The sequence below is a fragment of the Equus przewalskii genome, chromosome 19 (genome assembly GCF_037783145.1).
Source record: "Equus przewalskii isolate Varuska chromosome 19, EquPr2, whole genome shotgun sequence".
Lineage (NCBI taxonomy): Eukaryota > Metazoa > Chordata > Mammalia > Perissodactyla > Equidae > Equus > Equus przewalskii.
In genome coordinates, this window is record NC_091849.1 from 24,170,782 (window position 1) to 24,177,334 (window position 6,553).

A 6,553-nucleotide genomic window follows, 5' to 3' on the forward strand; every position below is an offset into this window, starting at 1 on the left:
ACTTTTTGAACCTATGGAATACAGTTATAAAAGCTATCTAAAAGTCCTTATTTGCTAATTCTAAAATCTGTGTCAGTTCTGGGTAAATTTTGATTGATTGATTGATTCTTCTCTTCATTATGGGTCATATTTTCCTGCTCCTTTGTATATCTGGTTATTTTTTTTCTAAAAAATTTTTATCAAGATAAATTACGTGTCCCATAAATTCTTTTTAAAGTAAACAATTCAGGGGTTATAGTGCATTTACAAAGTTGTACAGTTATTGCCACTGTCTAAATTCCAGAACATTTTCATCTCTTCAAAAAGAAGCCCATATGTTTAAGCAGTAACTGCTCATTCCCCACTCCTCTCAGCCCCTGCAACTACTAATCTACCTTTTGTCTCTAGGGATTTGCCTATTTTAGACTTTTTCTATAAAAAGAATTATATAGTATGTGGTTCTTTAAATTAGTGTCTGGCTTATTTTAATTTGTATAATGTTTTGAAGGTTCAACAATGTATTAGTACTTCGTTCTTTTTTATGGCTGAATAATATTCCATCATAAGGATTTAACGCATTGTGTGTGTCCATTCATCAATGAACAGACATTTGGATTGTTTTCACTTTCTGGCAACTATGCGTAACGCTTCTATGAACAATCACGTACAAAGTTTTGTGTGGATATATGTTTTCAATTCTCTTGAGTATATATAGGAGTAGAATTGCTGGATCATATGGTAACTCTATGTTTAACTTTTTAGGGAACTGCTAAACTGTTTTCCAAAGAAGCTGCACCATTTTCCATCCCCACAAGCAAAAAATAAAAGTTCCAATTTCTCTACTTGTTATTGTCTGTTTTTTTTTTTTTTTTAAATTATACCTATCCTAGTGGATGTGAAGTGGTATCTCACTGCGGTTTTGTTTTGCATTTCCCTAATGACTGGTGATGTTGTGCATCTGTTCATGTGCTTATTGGCTGTTTGTATATATTCTTTGGAATATGTCTATTCAGATCCTTTGCCCATTTTTAAGTTGGGTTATTTGTCTTTTTGTTATCAGTTTGCTGGAATTCTTTATATACAAGTTACAGTTCTGGATTCAAGTTCCTTATCAGATACATAATTTGCAAAAATTTTCTCCCATTCTATGGGTTGTCTTCACTTTTTTGATGGAATCCTACGAAATTCAAAATCTTTAATTTTGATGCTATCCAACTCATCTATTTTTTCTTTTGTTGCTTGTGCTTTTGGTGTCATCAAAGAAACCATTGCTAACCCAAGATTACAAAGATTTGCCCCTAAGTTTTCTTCCAAGAGTTTTATCTAGTTTTAGCTCTTACATTTAGATCTTTAATTAATTTAAGTTAGTTTTTGTATTTGTCATGAGGTAGGGTTCCAAATTCATTCTTTTGCATGTGGATATCCAGTTGTCCCACTATCATTTGATAAGAAGATTATTCTTTGCATGTTGAATTTTCTTGGCACCCTTGTCAAAATTAATTGACATAAATACATGGGTTTATCTCTGGATCTGTTATTAAATTTAATTGATCTATATATCTATCTTTATGCTTGTACCACATAGTGTCGATTATTGTGGTGCCATAGTAAGTTTTGAAATTGGAAAATGCGAGTTCTGCAACTCTGACCTCTTCAAGACTGTTTTGGCTATTCTGGGTTCCTTGCATTTCCAAATGAATTTTAGGATAAGCTTAGTAATGCTTGCAAAACAAACAAACAAACAAACAAAAACGCCAGCTGGGATTTCAATAGGGATTGCACTGAACTTGCATTGCCCACTTAACAATATTAAGTCTTCCAATCCACGAACATGGAATGTCTTTCCATTTATTTAGGTCAATTTAATTGCTTTCGGTGATGTCTTGCAGATTTCAGTGTATAAGTCTTGTATTGCTTTTGTTAATTTTATCCTTAAGTATTTTGTTATTGTTGATGCTATTATAAATGGTCATTTCCTTAATTTCACTCTCAGATTGTGCATTGCTAGTATATAGATATACAATTGAATTTTATATATTGTTCTTGTATTCTACAATCTCGTTTAACTCATTTATTAGCTCTAAATTTTTCTGTATGTCGATTCCTTAAGATTTTCTCTGTACAAAATTATGTTATCTGCAAATAGAAAGAGTTCTGCTTCTTCCTTTCTGAATACCATTTATTTCCTTTTCTTGCCTAATTTCCCTGGCTAGAAACTTCAGCACAATGTTGAATAGAAATACTAAGAGCACACATCCTTGTCCTGCTCTTGATCTTAGTGGGAATGCTTTCAGTCTTTTACCACTAAGTATGATGTTTACTGCAAGTTTTTCATATGTGTCCTTTATCAGATTGAGGAAGTACCCTCGTATTCCCACTTTGTTGAGTGTTTTTATAACGAAAGGATGTTAGACTTTGTCAAATGCTTTTCCTTTGTCTGTTGAGATGACCATTTGGTTCTGCCCTTTATTCTATTAACATAGTTTATTGCATTGATTGATTTACAAATGCTGAGCTCATCTTGCATTCCTGAGATAAATCCCACTTGGTCATGGCATGTAAGTCTCTTTATATGTTGCTGAATTCAGTTTACTAATATAGTATTTCCTCTTTATCCACAGGGAATAAATTCCAAAACCTCCAGTGGATGCTTGAAACCACAGGTAGCAACGAATCTTATATATACTATGTTTTTTCCTATATATAAATAAGTAAAGTTTCATTTATAAATAAAGCACAGTAAGAGATTAACAACAATAACTAAATAATAAAGTAGAACAATTATGACAACATGCTGTAATAAAAGTTACCATAGATCTTAGCAACCTCAGTACATGATGTTTTTTCTTTTCTTAGTAAGTCAAGCACTTTCACATTTTCACTTAAAGGGAGCACTTTGTGGCTTCTCTTTGGCATTTCAAAATTGCCAGCATCATTACTCTTGTGCTTTGGGACCGTTATTAAGTAAAATAAAGGTTACTTGAACACAAGAACCATGATACTGCAACAATCGATCTGATAATCAACAGGGCTATTAAGTGACTAATGGGCTGGTAGTGTACATAATGTGGATGGGCTGGACGAAGGGATGATTCACGTCCCAGGCAGGATGGAGCAGGACAGCCTGAGTTTCTTCAGCATGAGATTTCATCATCATAAATTTTGGTGTGTTCCACTTTCATTTTCACTCATCTCAAACTGTTTTCTAATTTTGTTTGTGATTTCCTCTTTGACCCATTGCTTATTTAGAAATATGTTGTTTAATTTCCACTCTCTTCTTTCCCTCTGGGAGTCCCATAATGCCTATTATGGTATATTTAATAGTATCTCACCTCTGTGTGAAGCTCTGTTCATTTTTCTTCATTCTTCCTTCTTTCTGTTTCTCAGACTGGGTAATCTCAATTGACCTGTCTTTGAATTCACTGATTCTTTCTCCTCCTGCTCATATTTGCTTTTGAATGCCTATGATGAATCTTTTCATTCTAGTTATTATACTTTGAATTCCAGAATTTTTATTTGGGAGGATTCTATTAACTCTGGGAGGTATTGGCATAGGGCCTGGCACAAGCAAGTGTTCAGTAAATATTTAGGTGTGTTATTACCAGCTGGCCCTGTGGGCAGCCAAGGACAATTGTCCTCTTCAAGACCCAGTTACCTCAAAGCAGTCTTCAATGAAATAGTTATCTATTTTGTAAGAGATGCGGGTACAAACTATTTGCAGTGGATGCTAAGACCTTCTTTGGAGAAATTCTTTGTCATGTTCATCATTCTGAATAGCTTAGATCAGACCAGTCTCCTCCCAGGCTAATTTTTTTTAACCTATAATCCCGAGTTCCTCTCTTCCTACCACTGAGTGGTGCTGCTTCTCTCCTCTCTGGTCATATAAAAAGTTTGTTCTCAGCATCACTTTCGTATTGTGCAGTTATCAAATCTCCTCTAAGCTCTCTTTGCCAGCTCTTCTTTTCCATTTTCATTTGCTCTTAATCCAAATCATCGATAAACAAGTGGGAAGCAATAGGATATATTGGAGTATATGAGGAAGCTATTTGGTGTAAAACTAATTTGGCCTAAGCTTGTTTTTCCAAAAGGGCCTAACATGGCCACTGAGCATGCATTGTGTATCTGCTTTAAGCATTTGCTACGTCCCAAAGACAAGAACAAATGCCCTTAAGATAAAAGTGCAACTTCCCCTACATTGGCATTTCCTTAAGGATAAACACCTCTTCCTAGACTAGGAATTGATTGCTGTGCTCACTTGTGACCACCTAGCTCAAGACAGCAGACCTACTGTGTCCATCAATTGCTGTGCTGACAGGGGAATCTCGTGACTATTGTAAAAGGGACATTTCAATCATATGTGATACATGCTCTTTGACGGTATATAACCACTCTGTACACCCCTACTTCTTTGGAGTGCTCCATTCCTTTGTGGAAGGACTCTCCCAGGCTATATGGTCCTCAAATCTGGCTCACAATAAACACACTCCAATTTTGGTTGATAGATTGGTTATGGATTATTTTTATCGAGGTCATCAATATATCCTACAGGAGGGAGAGAAAACTCTCTGGGAAGCCAGTAGTTGTCATGGATTCTGGTACTTTCTGGTACTGTTTGCCATGTTCACATGCCTGCCACCTCCAACGTGCACATTAATGTACACACACATACACACACACACTGCACACACACCACAGACATAGCCCATCACACATACCATACAAACACAAACCATGTATCACACACCACACACAGCACACACCACTATACACCCCACAACACATACTATACACACACATTCATGCATGCATGCACACCAGATTCCACATCACACATATCACACACACATACACACATGCATCACACAACACCACACACCTCACAAATCACCCACACCACACTGCCTCTTATGACGTGTGTTTGGTGCAGCTCAGAAAGCTATTCTCTCATTTAACACATATCACTATTCCTGGAACCATTCTAGACACTTGGGATTCATCAGTGAAAAATATTGATAAAAATCTCCACTCTTGTGGAACTTTCATTCTCATGCAGAAGACAGACAATAAGAAACATAAATAAATAAAATAGTCAGTGATAAGTAAGTGCCACGGGAACAAAAACAGCATTGTAAGAGGGATCACGAGTGTGGGAGGGGTGCAACAGTAAACAAGTGGTCAGGGTAAGCCTGGTTGAGAAGGGACACCTGAGGGAGTAGAGGGAGGGCACCCTAAGGATATTTGGGGGACAATCCTCCCCACAGAAGGATCACTCACAGTGCCAGCCTTTTTAAGGAGACTCCAGTGACCCACTCCCCATTCTGGGTCTCTGGCTTCCTGCATCGCAGACTCACAGGGTGAAGCCCAGCCTGATTTATTGGAGGTGATGTATTCCCCCGTTGAGCAGCTCCTCTCGGTCTCTCCCAGGCCCACCTTTGGGGGACATATCTCTGAAGGCTCATATACATCCTCTCCCCACTTCTAAGACCTGCAGCTCTCTGCATGAACCAGTCTCTCCTTCATGCCACATGAAACAGGAGCAAGGTTGGGCAGCTGTCGCAAGACAGACCCTGTCATGATGTCATTGCTTTTGTCTTATTGTTTGTTGGTAAGGGCAGCTTATTTTCTTTTTGGCTTTCACTAGCTTCCTTTTTCCGATCCCTTGGCGGGACAAATTTGGGATGAGTTCTGCCTGGGTTTAGCTCTGCCCCACAACAATGAAAGTTGTGGGGGTCTGTAAGAAGCCATCATCAAATCAGGGATTCAGGGGCTCATTCTTTTTCTTCTGTCTGTGTGCTGGTTGCCTCAACAGTGGGTATGTCATGTAGTGCAGGGGGGCCCTGTTCACAGGACATGCCAGGGCGTGATGAGTCACTGGATGGCAAAATGGCAAAGGCTGTGTAAGCAGTGATGGGGTTCAGGGCAGGCCGCCCCAAGATACACCACTCTGGTATGTGGATTATTTTGAACTGAAGACAATAAAAGCTCAGAAGACTCAGGAAGAATATTTGACCTTCCTCCAAACTGCCTAAAAGAATTTAACATAGAAGGCCTGTTCCAGGAAGGAGCTAATACCATAAGATAGTTACAGTATAATGTAAAATAGGTGTGATAGAAAGGCACCAAGGAGCCCATTTTTGGCCCAGCAAAACTTGTTTAACAAACATTTGCATTTCCACCTCCATGTAAATTGCCTTCCTCCCCTCTGAAATCCCAAACCACTACCCCCAACATCCTCCTTTGTCTTTAGCTGAAGATAATATTTAAGGTGGCAGCTTTGACTAGATGGCCAAGTTGCTCGGTTTTCCTGACTCTCTCCCATGTATACATGTTATAAAGCCTTGTTTGATTTTCTCCTGTTATTCTGTCTCACGTCAATTTAACTCGTAGCCCAGCCAGAAGGACCTAGAGTGGGTAAAGGACTTCTCTTCCTCCTCTACAGCACTTAGGAGAGTGCAGTGCTGAAGAGAGAAACCTGTTTCTAATTTGGCCTCCAGCAGAACAGTGGCTGGGCTGAACTGCCCCCCAGGCTCCCTCTGCAGGTCTGTTGTCCTGAACACAGACCTCCACACAGCTA